Raw genomic sequence first — 24,543 nt, 5'->3', positions numbered from 1 at the left:
AGGGGATTAACCGGGGGCGCGAACGCAGGAGCATTGAATCTGTCTGCCTGTTCCTGTTCCTCTTCTGGAATGACTTTTCTAGGCAGTGGTCTCTCGGTTAGCGATTGCACGCAAATTTGTGAGATATCAAAATTAGATCGAGGTAGAAACCACCAGTCTAAATTTATAAAACATCGTAAACATAGAGCGAAGTTATGCATCGTCACTAGTTTTTAGTTAAAATATGCAGTAACCGGTGAAAAGGACCCAAATATGCAAATGCATATGCATCACGTAAATCCATAAAATCCGGTCGCTAGTGAGGATAAATTTATTCTATTCTATGAAAATTCCCTCAATACGCACTTGTTTAAGTGCCTCTGTGAAGTTCGCTTTTCATTTTTAAAGTCACATTGTCTCCGTCTGTTGGACGGCAAGAACGCTGACGGGTGCATGAGTGCATACGCAAAAATCAGTACTGTACCATGGCACAGCAACTGGTCTTGTTATCCACCACAGTTGAGCAGTGCGGCATACTTTACAACCACACGCGTGTTACGACCGTAAGTTACCGACCGCTTTCTTTCATCATGGTTTTACGAGCGCCGGACTCCACCACACTCAGAGAAGAGTAGCAAGATTCTTGAAGAAGTCGAGAGTTCCTTCCTAGATACTAGATCCCAGAAAGTAACACAGCTTAGTGTTTATTTACATGCGCCATGCTGCCTTCGTTGTCCGGAACAAACCCTTCTTAAATCTTGGTTTTCACTTTACTATATTTTGACTAATCGAATGTAGTCACTCAGTTTACAATCATTTTTTAATTGAGCGTCATAACAATCTTTCTTCATACCGCCGTCTCTCATGAGCATAACCCTTACTCGTTTTAGAACGTCACCAGCCGCATTATGATTCATTTACAGTTTATTATTTACAAGACAATTATTTGAGGTACTGCTCCCTCTCACTATTATTCTGGGCGTAAACAAAAGTGGATCACATGAGACTCCCTTTTGCTACCACCATACAGAATCGAGAATCATGTGTACACGAGAGTTGTCTGGAAAGTGCACTTGTGAAGTTAAAGTACGCATTTCCGTCATCGTATGTATGCTTTGCTTCATTGTTTGGTTACTTTCGCATCAAAATTTCGGAGCACCGTCAAGCTCTCGGAACCGGCTAAAATTTGAGATGTGAATTACTGTTTTTACGGCAACTTTATTGTGGGAGGGGTAATTTCATTTCCACGAGACCCTGAGAGCAACTTCGCGGTAATTACCAATTGATAGTTTCAAATCTTACTATAATATTAATAATAACCACAAATGTATCAAATAGACAAATCTGGAATAGAGGAGATTATTGAACTTTTCTTTCCTCATTCATTCGTAGTTCAAATAGTTCAAATGGCTCTGAGCACAATGGGACTTAACATCTATGGTCATCAGTCCCCTAGAACTTAGAACTACTTAAATCTAACTAACGTAAGGACATCAAACAACACGCAGTCTTTACGAGGCAGAGAAAATCCCTGACCCCACCGGGAATCGAGCCCGGGAACCCGGGCGTGGGAAGCGAGAACGCTACCGGACCACCACGAGCTGCGGACTCATTCTTAGTTAGTGACATCTCCGCATATACAGAGTGAGTCATAAATGAGGAAAAATATGTCGAGCACCGTAACACGTGACGCACCGTTATTAATTTCTTTCTTTTCGGCGTACTTTGTACGTAAAACAAAAACACCTGTTACCCGTGAACGAGATAACAACGAGCCTCACGATCACGACATGTCATTCACCCATAGATACAACACATGGCACACCAATGAGCTGATGTGTATCTGCAGCGTTTGTAAGACACGAGAAAGAACAAATCCCATCGTAATGTATGTGAAATTGTGGAGAACTTGTGAATCACACGTTTCCGGCGGTAACGGAGTGTACAGTCACATGTTAGGGAATGTGTGTCCTGTAAGCGGAAACAGTGGTCAACAGCGGAGTAAAACAGCGGCGACCATGACGTGTTTACAGCACTTCTGCGCTGCTGACTCTGCCAGATACTCGCCGTGTCGACAGCTGCTAACGGCCGCGTCGCAGTGTTACTACAGTACCATGGCAAGTTTCACAAACTAAGAAATCGCCGACATTCACCTCACCTACGGGCTTGCAGATGGAAGAGCTGACGTTGCAAGGTAACTGTATCACTAGAGGTTTCCTATCTGGCACCTTCCATTAGCAAAAACGGTTTACTCTGCGGACAGGCGCTTGAAGTAGTATGGTGCATTTGTAGCACCTCCAGGATTTAAATATCGTGGCCGACCGTCGACGTACAGTGCGGATTACGAAGAAAAAGTGTTACAAACTATTGCTAAGGACCGAACAATAAGCACCAGGTCTCTCGCCACTGTCGTCGGAATGTCACAATCTACTGTTATGCGAGTACTCTATAGAAACCATTACGATCTCTTTCGCATGCAGAAGGTACAGGCATTATTACCGGAAGATTACGAGGGTAGGCTGGACTTCTGCAACTTTGTCCTACGCCGTCAGACCCACGACCAGCATTTTTCACGAACAATGCTGATCACCGACGAAGCCTATTTTACGAAGGAGGGTATAGTGAATTCGCATAATTGGCACGAGTGGGTGGAAGAAAACCCCCACTCCACAGTGATACGAGGGTACCAACAACGATGCGGTGTCAATAACTGGTGTAGTATTATTGATCACCATCTCGTAGGGCCAGATGTTCTACCACAAAGGCTTACAGGAGAGCGGTGTCTGCGTTTCCTGGATGCTAAATTACAAGAATTGTTGGAAGACGTTGGTTTGTCCTGTCGTATGAACCTGTGGTACATGCATGATGGTTCCCCCACTCACTTCAGCGGCACAGTGCGACGCCACCTGGACAATGCCTTACCTTCGAAATGGATCGGTCGTGGAGGCCTTGTAGCATGGCCAGCAAGATCGCCAGACCTGTATGCACTGCATTTCTTTTGTGGGGCCATCTGAAATCTGTGATTTGTGAAGGAGAGGTTGTTGATGTCAACACCATTCAACACAGAATACAACATGTGATATTACGCAAAGAGATGCAGACATGTTGGATCATGTTCAGCAATCCTTCCTGCGAAGAGTTCAATTTTGCCACACACCTCGTGGTCATTTCGAACAGTACTTATAAACGCCACTGCAGCCACTGGTCATGTATTTATATGTTAGTTTCGATTTCTACAGCTGTATTGTATACGTCTGTATTAACTGCCACATAACTGTGTAGTTGTATTTTGTATTCTGCATAGATATACTCGTTTCGTAAAACTAAGTCTGGGACACGAAATCCAAATTATAAAACATGCATGTACGTTCCTTTATCTATGCCAACTAGCCACGTTACATAATACTGGCCAGCGTAACCGGTACGAGATAGATGTGGGCGCTGCCATTGCTCGCTTTGTCACGCAGACCGCCGCTTAACGCCGCATGCCTCGCCTTCTCGTGAGCGGCTAGACTACCTACAACACTCGTGTGTTGTGCTCTGTTGCCGATCTGTCTCCTTGGCAAATGTCGGCGAACAGTAACACCCAACCACTTCCTATTTCCATATTTTTACCATTCAATTGCATTGTCATGTATTGACACAGGAACATACGGAAAACGAATTTATGTTTGTAGCTCAATGTGTGGCAATTTGCACGACACATTTTTCCTCATTTATGTCTCACCCGGTATATGCCTTTAGATCTAAGCGTGTACCCTTACCGAACGAGGTGGCGCAGTGGTTAGACACTGGACTCGCATTCGGGAGGACGACGCTTCAATCCCGCGTCCGGCCATCCTGATTTAGGTTTTCCGTGATTTCCCTAAATCGCTCCCGGAAAATGCCGGAATGGTTCCTTTCAAAGGGCACGGCCTACTTCCTTCCACGTCCTTCCCTAATCCAATGAGACCGACGACCTTGCTGTCTGGTCTCCTTCCCCAAAACAACCCAACCCGTATACCCTTTGTTATTCTCCTGGTAGTATCACTGTGTGGTAGTGTAAGTAATGTTTGTGGTTCATGTCCATTTCATTGTGTCTGTTACTCAACTTATCATAATTCGCTTTTTACGGCATGCTGCCTAGATCATACCTATTAAATAAAAGTACTGTGTGCTAAAGCTGAGCCGGCCGTCGGTGGCCGCGAGGTTCTAGGTGCTTCAGTCTGACACTGCGTGACCGCTACGGTCGCAGGTTCAAATCCTGCCTTGGGCATGGATGTGTGTGATGTCGTTAGGTTAGTTATTCTTAAGTAGTTCTAAGTTCTAGGGGACTGATGACCTGAGATGTTAAGTCCCATACTGCTCAGAGCCATTTGAACCATTTTTGCTAAAGCTGAGTTTTTGACGTGCTGCTACTTACACTTATGGGTCTTCATTCGTTTCTATGCTTTTGTCAGAGTACCATTGTATGCTAAAAATATATAAACTTTTGGGTCCTGCCTCTCACTGCAGGACCGTGCGAGATGGCGCAGTGGTTGGCACACTGAACTCGCCTACGGGAAGGCAACGGTTCAAATTTGCGTCCGAGCAACCAGATCGCTCCAGGCAAACGCCGGGATGGTTCCTTTGAAAAGGCCTGGCCGATTTCATCTCCCACCCTGAACACAATCCGAGCTTATGCTCCGTCTCTTAAGACATCTGTATCGACGGAACTTTAAATACAATCTCCCTTCTTTTCTCAGTATAAAACGAAGTTTCTTGATAGTTCTTCCCAGATGGTTGGTACTTCTACTCATCTATAGGACAGAAGTGGTTTTTCTTCAATTTCCGGAATTTAGACCAAAACATTAATATATTTCTCTTATAAATAAATGTAAAATTGAACTACTGAGTTTAATAGTATTCGTAATTTCCTATATGTTCCAAACAGTTAGTCCTCCTTGGCATCATAAAAACTATTAGTATTGAAAGTCGTATAGATTACGTGTGTTTATGCAAAGGCAAATAAAAATTTACTTGTATGCATTCCTCTGATCCATTCCTTTAAGGAGGATTTTTTAAGTCCCATCCTTTGTCCACTCACCTTGATCAACCTGTAATAAAACTAATTTACGAGGTCCATGCTCATATACTCCGGATCCTCTATTGCGTTACCTAATACACAGTGATCAATGTAATTTCAAATACATTTACTCTTATCAGGTGGTCGCGAATGTGTGCTAGCCCATTTTCCTTTTTATAGTCTACTGTCACTTCCAAGATAAGTGTACTAATTTTTGTTTCATTTGGTCTTAGTTTACCTACACAAGCATAGTCTCTGCTGTTAGTTTCCTTTTCGTTCTCGTAATGGAAGTATTTCTTCAGGTAGTGATGCGCATACAAATCTTTAATTTTGCCATTCTGTGGCTATGCAAGTAAACAGCTTCCTCCGTGCGGTTCAAATGGTTCAAATGGCTCTGAGCACTATGGGACTCAACATCTTAGGTCATAAGTCCCCTAGAACTTAGAACTACTTAAACCTAACTAACCTAAGGACACCACACACACACATGCCCGAGGCAGGATTCGAACCTGCGACCGCAGCAGTCCCGCGGTTCCGGACTGCAGCGCCAGAACCGCTAGACCACCGCGGCCGGCTCCTCCCTGCGGCATTAGCACAATGCGAATAGAGCGGTATACATTAATGTCCTTTTCTTTGATGGTTTACAATCGATCGTTAGCAGTACACTTTCCCCAACAGTGAATTGATTAACCCTAAACAGCTGCTTATCATAATGAATCTTCACACCTTGGCACTTTCTTTTATAGATGTTAATACTTGCCTTACCTGTTCTTCAAGGGGTACCTCCTCCCGAGGCATATGCGGAATTTGTGGAACCTACCAGTTCTTTTCTTGTTTCTGTGTATCAGATCTGATGATGCATATGGCGTTAATGCTGTTAAAGATTTGCTCAAACACGACTAGTTTGATATATATATATATATATATATATATATATATATATATATATATATATATATATATATATATATTATCAGTGGACTTAATTATACTGAGCGCTGGTTTGCATTTCTCCACTGCAGCACCCCATGGGGATACGGGGCCCAACTGGATTTCTGGTAAATGTTTCTTCCATGATTAAATGGTTGGATTAACTGTCATCAATCCTCCGTCTCCTTTCATGATTCGGAGAGCTGCCGCTTGCTGGGCCAGGTAATGACGTAGACGCAGGCTGCTGTGCAACAATCTAGGGACGCGCATCAGGAGATCGCAAGTGATGGTTGTCGTTATACTGCGGCCGGTTGGGCGTAGACTGTCCTCCACCCGCACCTTTGCGATACCGTTATTACGAGGGCAGTTCAATAAGTAATGCAACACATTTTTTTTCTCGGCCAATTTTGGTTGAAAAAACCGGAAATTTCTTGTGGAATATTTTCAAACATTCCCGCTTCGTCTCGTATAGTTTTATTGACTTCAGACAGGTGGCAGCGCTGTACGGAGCTATTAAAATGGTGTCTGTAACTGATGTGCGTTGCAAACAACGGGCAGTGATCGAGTTTCTTTTGGCGGAAAACCAGGGTATCTCAGAAATTCATAGGCGCTTGCAGAATGTCTACCGTGATCTGGCAGTGGACAAAAGCACGGTGAGTCGTTGGGCAAAGCGTGTGTCATCATCGCCGCAAGGTCAAGCAAGACTGTCTGATCTCCCGCGTGCGGGCCGGCCGTGCACAGCTGTGACTCCTGCAATGGCGGAGCGTGCGAACACACTCGTTCGAGATGATCGACGGATCACCATCAAACAACTCAGTGCTCAACTTGACATCTCTGTGCTGTCGCAATTGTTCACCAGTTGGGATATTCAAAGATTTGTTCCCGCTGGGTCCCTCGTTGTCTAACCGAACACCATAAAGAGCAAAGGAGAACCATCTGTGCGGAATTGCTTGCTCGTCATGTGGCTGAGGGTGACAATTTCTTGTCAAAGATTGTTACAGGCGATGAAACATGGGTTCATCACTTCGAACCTGATGATGAAGAAGTTATTGATGCAGTACGACGTTGGCTCCGACATCGACCAGTGGAATGGTACCGTGCAGGCATACAGGCCCTCATTTCAAGGTGGCGTAAGGCCGTAGCATTGAATGGAGATTACGTTGAAAAATAGTGTTGTGTAGCTAAAAGATTGGGGAATAACCTGGTGTATTTCAATGCTGAATAAAACAACCCCAGTTTCAGAAAAAAATGTGTTGCATTACTTATTGAACTGCCCTCGTATTTTTACTGCCTTCATATCTTCGTTTATAAGGTCAGTAGAATGGAGGACCGACAAGTCTGCTTCTGGGACCTGTAGCAGCTTTTTCTAATGTGAAATGGAAGTTTTCCTTTCAAAGTGTGTAGAACATCACTATGACCCATGGGTTCAGCCCAGATACTAGTCTTTTTTATGTTCTTCTCGAAATATTTTCTTAGCGACCCCTGGACATTCCTGCACACAGCGTGACCAATATTTCGCAATAAATGGGTTTCCAAGTAGTGCTAATGTGTGTCAGCTTTCTGCCGTCTCAGATACCCAAAGCACGGCCTCACCTTGTATAAAACCTAATTCATACTGGATCTTATGTTGTTCAGACCAAGCTGTAGAAAACACGCTCCTAAAAGCTATTACGAAAATAACTGGATGAATAAACTCCTTTTCTGGGATGAACACCTGGAATATTTTTTAGATTTTCCTCTAGTGTAGCTGATGAAACTGTGGTGTCTGCCACCTGATTCTGTGTAACAGCATTTTGCGGTTCTGTGTTTGTGTTAGCTGCTGTTTCTTGGCACATACATGTGCACGAGAAACTAGACTGTTACATTCATCATAACTCTTAGTTGTATACTAACATTCCTTGCTTGTTCCTTAATGTTATTCTATTCTTTTTTTAATTTTCCAGTTGTGTTTCTATTTGTGTTTGCACATGATCCTTCCACTTAGGTAGGTCCTGTGCAATTTCTCCATGTATCTGATTTTGCTCAGCAGCTTTATGTAGCTCTATCTATCAAATGAAGACTCTTTCTCTCGTAAAAGACCATCAACTTATTTTTCATGTTTGCTTGCTTTGTTATCTATTTGCCTGACTACGTGTTGATATGTGGACTGTAATGTTGTGTGTTCTAACAGCATTGTATCAATGTCATTTGCTAGTTTTTCAGTCTGTTCTGGCATATCTTTTACAGTAATTTTCTGTATTGATATGTCATGAGGTATTCCTTCTAAGTGCCCGCGTATCACTTATTGTTAGTCAAACCTTGCTGAAGTGTTGTGTATAGTTTGATTGGTTTTGTCAAATATTTTATCAAGTTTCTGATTGTTTCTATCAAGTTTTTGTTTGAATTAAACTTTTGTCCTGTTATGTAGTTGTACAAAACGGTCAGGTGAATGGTTTGTTACCTTGGAACTAGTATTGCTAGTCGTCTAATTTTTTGTACCTGATGTGCTGCTTTGCTGTATTCGGGAAAATAATTCAGAATCTGCATTTTTCCTGATTTTTTTGCTCTGGTTTAACTATTTCAGAATTTTGGAAAATGTTTCCTTATTACTGTAATTTGTTCGACGTCATACACTCAATTGCGTATTGCATGAAAGAAACAAACATCTATGTAACAATACTATTGTTGCTTTGTATATATCGATATAATGAATACGATAAACATGTATATATTTACGTCGTGTCATGATCGTCAGTGTAAAATCTCCCGTGTGACTTGCGTTTACTGATAGGGATAGAGAAATTTTTGACTGCTCAGCGAAACAAGTATAATTTAATAATTTTGTAAATCAGTATGGCAGCAATTAGAAGATTCTCGATGGAATCGTACCACACAAGAGGAATTTAAATTAGTGAGAGACGTACGAACGGGTAATTTCCTAGAGCTGTATTTCATAATTATGGCTAGTTTTACGATGTAGGAAACAAAATCTGTTTCGCTTTAGATTGATATGCAGGTCGCAGAGGGCTTCTCTGATCAGCAGAACTCGAGAAAACTATTACTCCTTTCATATTTTGGCCGTAAAACAGGACAGTTAAGGACTGCAAGTTCTTGAATAGGATGATAGCTACACTCATATAATATTTACATACCAGTCAAGCCGCCATTTTGAAAAAGTCCAAGCTAATAAGGAATTAATCCGTTTTCACATACATTCTTTTACAGCCTCGATGTATTGCTAAACTTTTTCGCCTTCTCTACAGTGAAAGTTACCATAGGACAGAAATCATTGTGTACACCGATATCTTCACTTTGATGGTTATTATTAAGTCATGAAATATTCCCATCTGCCCAAGCTCTATTCAGCGCTACAAAGTAAAGATATCAGAACGTGACAAAACGAGATCAACCTTTACGTATCGTCTGTTTTTCTACAGAGATTATAATATTCCATCAGCCACCAAAATTATTTATTGTAACTCCTCATGTACGTAGTTTGAAACATAACCACCGAGAAACCACGGCACATATCTGAACATACCATTTGTAAGTTATTTATCTGACGAAAACTACACTGAAGAAAGGAAACAAGCACTAGTTACAGAATACTTACAAAAGAATATGCAAAGGAAATACGTTGACAGTCAATCTAATTCTTTGTTTAAGGTACGAGTAATTTATTCGAGAAGAATGATCTAATTATATTGAAAATTATCTAAACAGAAATTTTTTCGAGTGATATCCACCTATGATTACCTCTACACCTTGCGCTTGCTTCCTTTTTCCGTTAACTGCAATTGACATTAGCTGAAACTGGTCCTTTTAATACATTTGCTCGATTTACACACGAGAGACAGCCCACAGAGTATCTTGACTGATGTTTTTCGATAATTATAAACATAATTAGCAATTATGCTCCTAAGCATAACAACTTTTAAATTTTTCTGTTCACAAAGCGTCTCAATGTCAGTGCAGTTTTGGCTACAGACTGGGAGCATGATTTCATCAGATATTCATTCAAGCAAACCACGAAATGAATGAGAATCTGTGTGATGACATGTGCTAAAACTGGCGGCTGCAGGGTCCCGAAGTAACTGCGAAACGAGTGATGGGAGATGAGTGCTTGTCACGCGGTTTCGCCATGCGGATGCAGTGCTCTATCCCTCTGCTTCACTCCCAGTCTACTAGAGTATTTAGCACAATAAAACAACGTTTGTTCCACAACAGCCCATTCAACTCTCCAGACCAGGGAATCAAAGATGGATGGAAATCTGTTACATATATAATGCAGTGTGCACGTGTGTACATGCATACGTCACGGACATACTGCCAATCTTCTGGATCGATTTCAACCAGATTTCGCACAGAAATGGCAGGCCTGACGAGTATCAGGACTGTGGAGCTTATAATCCCCTAGCTGCAACAGGCACAGAGATATGGGCAATGACATGTTCTTTCCAGCCCCAGACTTACAGGGTGCAATGCAAGCCAGAAATACTTTGTTGAAACAGTATCTGCCTGCCAAATCAACCTCCATTTCAGGATAGCTTACAAAAATGGTTCAAATGGCTCTGAGCACTATGGGACTTAACAGCTGAGATTATCAGTCCCCTAGAACTTAGAACTACTTAACCCTAACTAACCTTAGGACATCACACACATCCATGCCTGAGGCAGGATTCCAACCTGCGACCGGCGATAGCTTACATTTCAGGGACAAAAATTATAATTTGGTCCCCAGCATGTTGGGTGCCTGGCATGCAGTTGTTTTGTGTTGCAGTAGCATTGGCTTGCTTTGTCAACCTATTTTGTATGGCGTGTACCTCAGGGGCAAATAAATGATTTTCGATCCCTGATATGTAGCCTGCTGTGCATGACAGCTGTTTTGTGGGAGTAGTATCTGCCTGCTTTATTGTTCTGCATTGCAGGGGCTACACATGCCAATGAATATGGTGGGAACAAGTGGAGATGGCTGCGGGAGAGGATGGATAGAGCAAGCAGAGGAGGAAATGAACAGAGAGAGGGGAGGAGGAGGAGATGCATGAGACAGGTGGAATGTGTAGAAGGATTGTGGGCAGTTGGAAAAGGAGGAGGAGAGGGTGAAGTGGGAAATAAAAGCGAAGGGAAGGATATGGTCAGAGGGGGGATGGACGAAGATATGTTAGAGAGTGTGGAGGAAATCGACTAAGAGGGAGAAGGAGATGCTGAAAGAGAGAGATTGAGAAGAGGAGATAAATAGAGGTGCGAGGATGAGTTGGACTGACAGAGGGAGGAAGAGGGGGACAAATGGCGTGGCAGAGTTAGTGTGTTCAATTTACGTGCAAAAGGCATAAGCTGGTGAAGCCGTGGCGAAAAGTATAGTAAATAAATATAACCGAAGTCCAAGCGCAGTACATAATACAAACAAGTATGTAGGAGTAAAAGGAGCTGACGCAGGCAGAGCACTGGTTAATGTAGAATGAGTTTCTGATTTGAAAGCGTAGCCCACTTGATATGTGATCGACGACCATAACGTCGTTATACAAGCAATGTCATCGCTGTTGTCACCTTTGCTTCATGACGTTGACGTCACGATACACCAGTGAAAATATGTTACTGCAATTTTATTCAGATAAAATATTCCTACAAATAATCTAGCCATCTGAGAAAACTAGTAAACTGCAGTTTATTCTGCCTGCATTACACATTCAGGATTACTTCTCTATCAGGTATACACGTTGAGTTGTACCTACCAAACATTTTCAGCACAAACTCAAATTTGGTTACAAATCCAGTAGTATGACATTTTCTTCAGTAGACATCAGCGCTAGAATCAATGACAGTCTTCTGAAAACCTAAAAATTCCCATTTTAAATTTTCAACAGCAGCTGGCAAAGCAAAGCTAGGCTCAGGCGTTTTGCCCAGGCGGATCAATCGGAACCGACTGACTACCGTATCATCCTACGTCTAAAGCGTCATTTGGATGTGGCATGGTGGGGTATGGTGTCAGCACACCGCTCTCCCGCTCGTTTCGTGTTTCTTAAGCGTTGGGCCGCTACTTGTCAATTAACTCGTCAATGGGCCTCACGAGGCGGAGAGTACGGCCTCCTGTCAGGAGAACTTCTTCCCTTTGCAAAAGGCGTTTCGATGTACATATGTGTAACCGAGAATTTTTACTTCGGGTTTTACCAGTTGAGCAGCAGATGCGGGTTCCATAGCAGCTTTCACATACTGTTTTGATTGCGCCAGCAGATACTGTTGTTTGATGTAATGTGGTATTAATAATCTGATAGAGCGTAGCAGGTTTCAGAACAAGTAGCACAGTCTTACTCTTGTTCTTCATGTTGTATAGTTCGATTAATATTTAGGTAACAAAAAGAAAATTTACACCGTAGTCCAACACTGATTGTCTGATCTTACCATTCAGTTACTCTATTTAGCTTACAGGGTAAACTTTGCTACATTGTTATAAGTGTTATGAATAAATAAAATACATGTGGAACCAAACCCTTTATGTCGCCATCATCATTACTAAACTTACTTTGTGAACAGTACCATTCAAAAGTTACGAAAGAGTATTAGGTCTCCTGTCTATGTATTTGTTTACCGGACCAGTCCGAGGTAGCCGCGTGGTCTCGGGCGTCCAGCACGGTTCGCGCGGCACTTTCCGTGGGAGGTATGAGTAAGTTTGTTTAACTTAGATTAAGTAGTGTGTAATTTTAGGGACTGACGACCTCAGTAGTTTGGTGCCATAAGATCTTACCAAGAATTTTCAAAATTACCAGTCCGCACACCGTTCCATCACTGAGCATAAATTTCGCAGTTCGCACGCAGCAGTTCTTCATTTTCCGTATGCCTTGCACACTATTGCATCACTGATCACAGAGTTCGTGGTTTGCATGTAGAACTTCTTCACTTTCCAGACATCTCTTGCTCTTGACAATCCAACACGGCGTAGCCGTATTTTTAACATCTGTAACAATTTCTTGAACTCGGAATGGGTGTCCTAACCATTATGTGCTTAGAATTAACATTATATATTCTGGAAGAACCGATGAGATAAAATTGAATATAACAGAAGTTTGATTTTGATAAAAATCGTTGACCCTTCCATGATGTTGAACATTGCATGCTCAACCAGTTTACCACTGGTAAGTTCGTTGTTGTACAGATGTAGATATTTCCACAATAACTGCACCGTTACTAACTGTATTGTGTGTGAAAGTCAGTCCAGTTACTTCTGTTTTTAGGAAGATGATACTGTTTCAAAATTCCACTTCTTACACTCAGTAAGTATTGGAATGTTGGAATGTGATCCAAAAGCTTTTGTTTTTAATAGCTTCGGTTCCCTTTTGTAAAGTAGCTACTCCAGTCGTTTTCTTGATGTAGTTGTGAATGCTTTTCTACAGCCAATACATACTGCTGAAGAATTTCTGTTAGCGTTAGTAACGTCCGCAGATGGTTAAAATGTTTAAAATGGCTCTGAGCACTATGGGACTCAACATCTGTGGTCATAAGTCCCATAGAACGTAGAACTACTTAAACCTAACTTGCCTAAGGACATCACACACATCCATGCCCGAGGCAGGATTCGAACCTGCGACCGTAGTAGTCGCGCCGTTCCTGACTGAGCGCCTAGAACCGCTAGACCACCGCGGCCGGCGGTCCGCAGATGCTCGAACAGTTGTTGAGGAAGTAACAATCGACCGAGATGCTGCCGCATATTTTATGTGTTAGACATTTACCAGCCAGATGCAGCAAGTTTCTCATGGGCTGCTGACTAGTGGTAATTTCAACTCAAGAGTCACCTGTCACACGTGATTACTGAATAACTCGACACTTACTTTAGTAGAGGTTTGAAAACCGCGTGATCCAGCTGGTAAACACAAGATTCTCGTTTACTGAGATACACAACATCCCGTCATCTCTCCACACGGTTCTTCCTGTGGCCATCAGGTCCACTCCAAGCCGAAGTTCGAGTAACCTCGGCTTGGGGGATTCCTTTGACATTATGAAATGAGTAATCGCCGAGTTGTTGCCCGTAGAAAAAGTATCGGAATTCTTTAAAGTAATTAAAAAAATGCAGATTCAGTGTTGCAGACAAATTTCATTTACTAATTGTCGTTGAAGCTGACCAAAAATATCTCCCACGATAGTTCCAGTTATTACAATGCTGAAAGCGACTTTTACTAATTGTTTGAAAATGGAATATGGTTCAGAATATCTAAACAATGCATACGATCCTAGGTAATACTTGTCCTTGAAATTATACTTACAACTTTAACACACTTACGTGAATCAACACCCAACAATAAGAATAACAGTCTCAACTGAAGAGAAATAAGTGATTTTATTTTGTTTCATAATTTTTTCGCTATCATTCTTCTTATATGTCGCATGTGCTCATTTGTAAGGCTTGCTTCTTCGTACAGCAATCTATGGATGATGAAGTAAAATTCAATTTTTTTTTCTTTTTCTTTTCTTTACTTCATCGATTTCATAACTTCCGTGAGTGATTAGCTACGTTTTTAAGCGGCTTTTAACAAGACTACTCGCCAGAGAATTTTTGACCTGACATTGTTGAATGAACGTAGGCAGTTAGTATATGTTCATCTGACAACGTCTCTTTAGTGTTTGTCATCTAGGTAACAGACTTTTGATATCCGTTAACTTCTGTACCTTGTTCCGGGCTTTTTATCTTGGTTTAAGGTCACAGATAAAGCAAAGTGATCTGAAAATGGAAGGGGGTGACATCGGTTGCATCCGGAGCACTCGTTGACGAATGTTCTCGGTTATGTACATTCTATCAACTTGGCTGATCGAAGCCTAAATCAGGAAAGTATGTTTCGCAAGTGTGCATTCTTCAGCTGCAAATTCCTCACAAAGTAGTGTAATTCTTTACAGTAATTAATATCCGGTTGCTGTTCCTTTGCGTGAAGTACACAGTTAAAGTCGCCTCCTATAAGTAGATTAGGTTAGGCAGGTTTTGTCCCAGAAGATAAATTATTGCATCGGTAAAGAAGGTAGCTTGTTCTGCCGTTTCACTATTGCGCGATAGGGCGTAAACTGATAAAAGACGACATCGTAAATTTTACACCCGATCCCTCTCCCGGATTCTTATTCCTCAATATCTCTGACTGAGATGTCCTCACATTGTCACACAAGGATAGCTGCGCGTGTTTTTCTTTCTATCTGTTTTTCTTTTTTTTTCGAATGTGAAGTTCTCGCATGTGCAGTATCCAGAAACACTTAGGTTTATTTGTGTCACGCCTTGTAAAAAAAAGTAATGTCTGCTTCAGACTCATATATTAATTGCTGCCTAAAAGCTGTTTTTAAATCAGATTTGATTTTTTCGTTAGTGTAAGAATTGTATATGCTTGCGACAATGCTTATTTTTCTTGTTTAGCTTTCTGTTCCATTCTTTCAAGACCTCGGAGCACTCCAGTTGAGTGTCAATTGCGGTGTTGGTTTTGTGACTTTCACTGTCTATTGCTGTGAGTATTTTATTCAGGTTCTTTTGTTTTCTCTGACCGTGTTGTTGGGTCGTACTTTCGTACGGCTACGTTTATTGATAAAGCTCCGTTATAGAGATGAAGATGACGAACGGCAATAACGTTTTGTGCCGACTGCTCGTATGTCACTTCTGTGCATACATCGTGGATGGCTTTTCCCTCAGCTGCTCTGTATTTACAACATGACCTTCACATTCCTTTTGTTTGTGTACAACTCTTCTCGTGTGGTGACCACTGTCTGCTTACCGTATATTTTTATCGCTTTATTTCACGAGAACACATTGAATCACCTGATATTATACGCGTAACGGTCTTGGAATTATTCACTATCCGATACGTTTTCCTTAGTCACCACTTTGCTTGTTTACTGCAACGTCACCGCGGGTTTCCGATAAGCGAGGATTTTTATTTACTGTCATCAGATTTCTTGACTTGCTTGTTTTCCTTACTCGCGTGGCTCACTTTTGCTTGTTTGGATACCAGGCAGCGAGCAATTTGTGCGGAAAGTGAGGGCACGAAATTCATGTTTTCGTTCCGGTAACTGGTTGAAACACTGTGTCACGAGGTCACTGGGAGTTTGTTCGTCGTTCCTTATTAGCTGTCATTGAGTGCCACGTTTTGAGAGATGTCCTACGACGTTTTCGATTTCTAGCAGATGAATATGTTTGCTACATAATCCGTCAGATTTTTGCTCAACTCACGAGCTTGATTTTCAGTTACGATGCCTGCTAAGATGAGTTTCTTCCGTTGCTGCAAAGAGCTTCTCTGATTAAAGAAAAACCCGTCTAGGAAAGTTCTGGCAAAGGTGGACACTTTTATTACATATAAAGCACGCTAAAACTTGACCTAAGAATGGAAACGGCACATTGTATCCTACAACCTTCATATATGACGGAATATGGACTTTTATCTACATTTCTACCGACCACACGCCACTAAAGAATTGCACCTTATATTGGTTGGACCACCTTTCATTTATAATTTTTCGCCATATGTAGAACATCTTCCAGGTAGCAATTTTCTGCTTCAGGTGGTAAATTAAAGAACGAATAACCTTATAAAAATGGTTCAAATGGCTAGGAGCACTATGGGACTTAACATCTGTGGTCATCAGTCCCCTAGAACTTAGAACTACTTAAACCTAACTAACCTAAGGACATCACACACATCCATTCCCGAGGCAGGATTCGAACCTGCGACCGTAGCGGTGGCGCGGTTCCGGACTGAGCGCCTAGAACCGCTAGACCACCGCGGCCGGCACAACCTTATAACCAACGTCAGGGCCGGAAATGGAAAGTGACGAAATTCAATTCCACCTCCGCACTTCGTCAGTAGCTGTACTGTTCCATGTCATAAGAAGCAGTGTGAAGTTGGTCACATGTGATTCCTACTACATAGATAAATCATTTACGCACTTTCAGGAAACTCGTTGAATTCGAATTGTAGCTTATTCTTCCTTGAAAACATGGCAGACATTTTGTAAACTGACCCAAGATATTAATAGCTAATGAACAGTTAATAACAAAGTAGATGCAGAAGACACAACGCACACAGACTGAAAGCAAACGTTGGTGACACGAAACTCGTTAATAAAGTTAAAAGTCGGAGTACACAGCACGTCCTCTCACTAGCGCAACAAAACCGCAAGGGATATGGCTGCGAGGGAGGACAAGGAAACCAGTGTGCACTCTGTGTGCATTCCAGGAGGAGTCATTTCAGATGTGGAACGGGTGCTTCCGAATGACATGAAGAACACCCGGACAGCTAAATATCGGTGGTGGCCCATGTCGGTTCTATGTGTTGCTTTGAATCGGAAGAGATTGTCTCTGGTTTCGGGTAGTTAGCTAAAGCAGTAAAGACTGGCAGCTTTGCTTGTGAGAGGAAGAAGGAGCTCACCATATGTAGCATCGTCGACAGAACCGACCGTGGTCCTGTGGTGAAGAGCCGAGTGGGCAGTCTGATCAGAAACTCAGATGGTCCTGCGACCGTGTAGGCTGCACATTCCTCGAGTTCTGAGATAGGGTGATGTGTTTTCGCGTTCGCTAAATACACTATGTGATCAAAAGTAACCGGACACCTGGCTGAAAATGACTTACAAGTTCATGGCGTCCTCCATTGGTAATGCTGGAATCCAATACGGTGTTGGCCCACCCTTAGTCTCGATGACAGCTTCCACTCTCTCAGGCAGACATTCAGTCAGGTCCTGGAAGGTTTCTTGGAGAATGGCAGCCCATACTTCACGGAGTGCTGCACTGTGGAGAGGTGTCGATGTCGGTCGGTGAGGCCTGGCACTAAGTCGCCGTTCCAAAATATCCCAAAGGTATTGTACAGGATTCAGGTCAGGACTCTGTGCAGGCCAGTTCATTGCAGGGATGTTATTTTCGTGTAACCTCTCCGCTACTGGCCGTGCATTATGAACAGTTGTTCGATCGTGTTGAAAGATGCAATCGCCATCCCCTAATTGATCTTCATCAGTGGGAAACAAGAAGGTGCTTAAAACATGAATGTAGGCCTGTGCTGCTATAGTCGCGCGCTAAACAACAAGCGGTGCTAGCCCCCTCCATGAAAAATATGACCACACCATAACACCACCGCCTCCGAATTTTACTGTTTTCACTAGACAGGCTGGCAGATGATGTTGACCAGGCATTCGCCATACCCATACCCTGCCATCAGTACATAGTGTCAAGCGCAGTCCATTTCGCTAAGCTCATTGCTAAAAAAAAAGGTTGAAGAATAAACTGTGACAATCAACGAATTGCAAACGTTGTGTCCTAAATGTTTTGAGGACACTGTCAGCCTTACATTTGTTTTCGAGACCGTTTGCCGTTGCAGTTGAAAGTGTAACTGTGCATGTGCTGATGTAACTGGTTGACCTGCAAGGAAATTCCCGTTTTAATGACAAATCCTTTTACGTTAAAACCGTCCAGTACGTGTATGTCGTTTTGCTCATGTAGTGTGTCCACGCCTCATTAGCGAGGTTGCAGAAGTGTTGCAATATTTCAGTCGACGTATTTGTGCGAAAGAGCTTTTTTCCGATTCTAAAACTAAATAAGTGACAATTACGTGGTAGCTTCAGTGCGAAAATCTGTGAAAGTGTTTGCGTCTGTCTGTATGCTGACAGTTAGTACTAGACAAAAATTATGTCTTCAGTGCACTACAAATAATTAAATAATACTGAAAATTTCTTTTGTTTGTGAGATATGTTATCGTAGATATGTTGTCGTAGGCAGTTCGATTGCCCTGCCATTTGAATGCGGCACGTTCAAGGTTTCCCCCTCCCCCCGCCTCATGCTCAGCGAGGTGTGGTGGTAAGGGAAATTTGCAGCGAAGCTGAATGCTGCGGTACTCGTTTCCCTGAGAACGGTCCGCAAGCCGGAAGCTAGGCTCCCCTGGTCTAGACAAAGGCAGTACATGCTTGCTTTCGTCTCAGTAAAGTGGGATGTCACGGGCGTAGAAATTGTGTTTTCAGAGCGATAGCCCCGACAATATACAGGATGTAACAGGTATGAGCGCAGGTACGAGGGTGAGTCAAATTAAAACCTAAAATATTTTTGTAAATATTATTAATTGTGCAGAAGTGGTACGAAGCTGTATCAACATTTCAACATAATCTCCCCCACGCTCAATGCAAGTCTTCCAACACTTACAAAGTGCATAAATTCCTTTAGAAAAAAATTCTTTTGGTAGTCCGCGCAAACACTCATGCACCGCGTGGCGTACCTCTTCATCAGAACGGAACTTCTTTCCTCCCGTTGCGTCTTTGAGTGACCCAAATATATGGAAATCACTTGAAGCAAGGTCTGATGAGTATGGTGTATGAGAAAGACACTGCAAATGCAGGTCTGTGATTGTTGCAACTGTTGTACGGGCAGTGTGGGGACTTGCATTGTCCTTCTAGGCGTGTAATGCTCCAAAAGACGCCTTTTTCGTCCCAAAAGAGAGTCATCATAACCTTCCTTACTGATGGTTCTGTTCGAAACTGCTTTAGTTTTGGTGATGAGAAATGGCGCCATTCCTTCCTCGCTCTCATCGTTTCCGGTTGGTGGAAGTGAGCCCAGGTTTCGTCCCCAGTAACGATTCTTGCAAGGAAGCCATCACCTTCTCGTTCAAAGCACCGAAGAAGTTCTTTCCAATCATCAACACGTCGTTCTCTCATTTCAGGAGTCAGCTGCCGTGGCATCCACATTGCAGACACTTTGTGAAACTGGAGCACATCATGCACAGTGTGGTGTGCGGACCCATGACTAATCTGTAAACATACTGCATTGTCATTCAGTGTCACTTGGCGGTTTTCCTTCACGATGGCTTCAACTGCTGCAATGTTCTGTGGAGTCACAACTCGTTGTGCCTGATCTGGACGAGGAGTAACTTCCACTGAAGTCACACCGTTTGCGAACTTCCTTCCTCTATTCGTAGACTTGCTACTGTGACAAACATGCATCACAGTACTGAACCTTCATTCGTCGATGAATTTCAATGGGTTTCACACCTTCACTACGCAAAAACCGAATAACAGAACGTTGTTCTACCCTGGTGCAAGTCGCAATTGGAGCCGCCATCTTTATACCGATACTGCGACGGTGTGTGTGCATCTGCACTATGCTGCCACTTACAGGCCATTCTGCACGCTGTTTGTATCACGCTTACCAAATTACAGGATAACGCCGCGAAATTTCATTTTGTTATTACAAATTTAAGGTTTTCATGTGACTCTTCCTCGTATTTTTAAGTTGGTATCTTAATGCGTATACACATCAGTGAATTGGTTGCTTTCCCTCTGCGTGAAACAATCTTCCCCTAACCATGTCACATTTACTACCTGATGTTTACTGTGTTGTCGTAAATTAACCACCAAGTAGAATATGCCTGCCACTATAGACTCACCATTTTCAGTCCACTTGTCCACCCCTCAATACATGACCTGTTGCCAGGTCTCTCTCTTGCCACATATACTTTGAGGTACAAACCAACCTAAAAATATGACTTCTAATAGGAGCAACAATTAGTCTACAAATGATGTAAATACGGATGTACTGTTGTTCAGTACACTATCCTCAGCCACAAATATAAATAACTGCTCTTATAACTTTTAAACCCTTTATTATCATCGAAGGAGAATAGTAGCGTCCATAGAACTGATGTCTGTGGTTTTTTCGAAGACAACTGGCGTCCAGAACTACTTTTCTTTACAACAAGCTGCTGAGTCGTCCATTTGATTACAGTTCATACAAACATCGACAATTGATATCATGTATACAAAAATTACCTTATTGATTTGGAATTTTGTACTGGAAGCACGAATTTAGCTCTTGTTACCTATTTCCCATGAGGCTGATTACCCTACTTCTCCCTGTTAAACTGTATGTACCGCGTCAGGAATGAAACAACATTCGTAGCAGAATTAGTCATTTATTAGCGACTCTGCCATGCAGTTGTTACATTCCCATTTATTGTCCATCTCGTATGTATTTTAATCATTCGGGTCAATCCTTCACCTACCCAGAAGGCCGCCGGATAAACTCCTTGAATTAAGATCTCTATGCGGTTCAAGGCTCTTATCTTTGATCACAGGTTGACATGGCTGCCACACTTAGATGACCTGCAATGTACATGTCTGAAGGTGCTAAACATATTAAAATGTCTTAGCAGCAAGCATTGGGGAGCAGATATGTCCATTTTGCACACAGGGCATACAATCACCGTCCACGCACAACTTGAATATGGCAGCATAGTATACGGCTTAGCTAGACCTTCCTGTTTAAACGTACTAGATGCTGTGCAACATGTAGGCATTAGTCTGGCTACAGTAGCCTTCCTATTTAATGATGGTGTCCAACATACAGGCATTAGACTGGCAACAGGAACCTAATTAATCAGTCCCATTCCTAACCTCTGTGCAGAGGATGGTCAGGCGCCACTTACCATCCAGCGACAACTCCTCATAGTGTGACATGTATATAAAGCGGGGCCCATCACTGAACATACTGTAGTCGGTATTAGGGGTGAAAGTTCCATACTATGATAGTTTAGCGATCACCTGGCAACTATTTTTCTGTCCGTGAGGAGGATTACGCCGAGCAGCTTTATGCAACAGACATATGAATTCTTAAGCAAGATGAGAGGCTACCTTGAACGATCGACATACTCCTGTGGATATCAGAAAGAGCTGTATTGAGTGAGAATTTTTAGCATATTGTAGCCCCATCAGAAACTGTGAAAGACTAATATATAGAAGGATCAGCCTCAGCTCAGCAAATTTTCTGGTCTTTACCAAGTTTCGGCCAAATTAATCTAGCCTTCTTCAGAAGCATAAAATTACTGTAACATGCCAGAAGAGTAAGGCACAGTCAACATTAAAATTAAAACCTATAGTACCGTGGTACCATGTCGAATTAAAACTACTTAACCAAAGTCCAGCCCCGGCATCTCTTCACCACGCGGTCGGTTGCGAGCAGCAACTACGTTGGCACTGATCGTTGCACGCGGGATCGCACTGAGCCAAATATGAATATTAAAATATGTATCGAGTGACATTACTGATAATCAGCTTCCTTCACATAGAAATCTGTTATTTAGTTACAGGTGTGACGTAACAGATAACTTAATCAATTTAATTTCTTAAAGAGGAGTGACTAACATAGTTAAAACATGGGTGCTGCAAATCACAAGACGATAAAATAGGGAGTTTCGTCAAACTACTGAATGAAACAATGGTTGTCCTAAAATCGTGATTATTAAAATTTGCTGTGGACTTCAAGTTAAACATATGAACACAAGGACATGAAATAATTACCTTCATTGAGTAGTAGTACAAGTTGAAATGGAATTAAAGCAACAACACCTTGGCAAAGCTCATGTTAAGATGAATGAATATGTTAAAGTCAATACAATATCGGGGATGTTTGACGATCAACAATCAGAGAGGGAAGAATCACACATGCTACCGTATCACATTTTACCAATTCTGCCTTAGTCGGTGCCCTGAGGATCCCTACAGGCCCCGCGAATGGCGCTTTGAACGTCGCCACCAAAGAAGACTTCCAGGCTACCGACCAGTAAAGACCGCCAGGACGGTGTTACAAGAGGCGGGCACCTGGGCACCTCTCTTTTAGCTGAATATTACTTCTAATCAATACTAATTTCGTGTCGCTAGTTGGGCCGAACGTTAAACCGAGGCGCCGACAATTATTCCTGCTGGCAAACATTCATTTTTCTTAACGCACGCACGTGCTTGTAGCGTCTGCCACAGATTGTCAACAGTGTAGTATTTCTTCACACACATGTCGAGTATAATTCATTTATTTAAAGTGCGTTTGTGTCAGCTAATCTTTTGCCTTCCCCTACATACTCTTACGGTGACAGATTTCATTGGCCCTCTGCCACCCATTTAACATTAGCGGCGAGGACGTAACATTTGGTTCCTCGGAACATAACTGTTACCAACTCACAACATAATACATGCATGCACTACCTTGACTGATCACTTGTTGAGTTCGAGAGTGCTAATAAAAGTACTTGATTTAGAACGTAAATGCCATAACATCCATCTCATAGCTCCAAGTCCATCCTGTCACTTACTTTGCAAATGCTGCCCAGGGTCACCGTACTTAAAGCTGATGGCGGCAGTGAGTCGCGGCTGCGGTGACTGATTATTCTAGTTTGTCTGGTCTGCAGCGAAGGCTGCCGTCTCTCTAGCTGTAGCGTCCTCTGACGAGTCTCGGACGGAAGTGGATTCCTCAGGACGCTCCCACTAAGAAGCAGAATTTTTACTTGTGCATGGCTTTGCGCAAAAATGACAGTCATTCTTCCGAGTGTCAATTAGTCATATCCGTTCTAATAATGCAACAGCCTCCATTCCATATTCAGTTTAGACATGATTAACCAGTCTTAGAGCTGGTGTCCAGAAACAAGCGGATCTTGACACCCACCATCTGTCCTATTCCGTATATCAGTTAAGCCAGCCTTCTCCAGACACATACAGCTACTTTTCTTCTCCCATTATAGACTTTATTGGTATTATCCAATGGTAACCGCCGTTGCTATGCATTTAACATAGTCAACAACAAAGCATTTGACTTGGCATTACCATAATGGCTGTGGGTCCTGTTTTCTAAAACACAAAAGCCCCATATAGCCTCCCGTCTCGCTCCACTTCAGAGACTTTTACCTTTGTATTGCTTCAGGTCTAGCGTTTCGCAGAGGGCAGGACACCGTAATGCAGCTACCCCTTGGTGTCTGTCCATGGTGCGTCTCTTCAGCGCCTGTGAACTGCCCACGTTAGAACTAGACCCCTCGTCCTCTTTGGCGGAGATTTCCCGCAAGCAGTATATTGTTACGAACCTTCTACCTGCTCTCTCCCTTCCTGTGGCGGTGTTGTCCTTTGCAACGACCTACGGTCCCTCTTAATGACCAGACACTGCCTGTCGCCCCTGCTCGGCTGGCCTCTACTCAACCTGTAGTTACTGGAATTCCCAACTACGCTTAGTCACATCTCGTAGCTTGGAAGTATTGTATTCGGCTACGGCAATCACTGATATTAACTTTAAACATACTTGTCCTCTCGTTTTTAGTTTGGGTTTAATTTAGAATTGCTAGATTTCTTAATTTATTGAAATTAATAAGCGGTACGTGACGCTTTTGACAAAAACGGTAGCGTAACGAAGGATGGCGCAAATACGGATGATTGTCGCACACAATCTTAACATGAACATGATATATAGTCCGCCACCGTTTCTCATCTACTTTTAGAAAGGATGTTTTACGGCATTTTATCGAAGTATGGTTCACATGTGTTGGTTAGATCAAAGCAGAGGGAAAATATCGGGTGTTCTGTTATTTTGCCACAATTTATCACCCGAAAGTGCATACCTACCTACACCTCGGGGCACTATGCGGAACGGTGGTCGATCACGAAAGCCTTGGTTCACGCGATACATCTTACAGGAACAACAGTTACTGTCTGCTGAGGCTCTCTTAGTACTCTGTAGGCTACACAGGAAATGTTCCCGGCTGACAGAATAGTTCAGTTGATCCAGGACACTACCCACCTCCTACAAAGGATGAAGAGAGGTGTGGCCTGCTGCTGGGTCCCTGGACACTTGCGGATCGAAGGGAGAG

The sequence above is a fragment of the Schistocerca cancellata genome, chromosome 8, assembly GCF_023864275.1.
Source record: "Schistocerca cancellata isolate TAMUIC-IGC-003103 chromosome 8, iqSchCanc2.1, whole genome shotgun sequence".
Classification (NCBI taxonomy): Eukaryota; Metazoa; Arthropoda; class Insecta; order Orthoptera; family Acrididae; genus Schistocerca; species Schistocerca cancellata.
The sequence above is the reverse complement of the archived record's forward strand: the minus strand, read 5'-3'. Positions refer to the sequence as shown.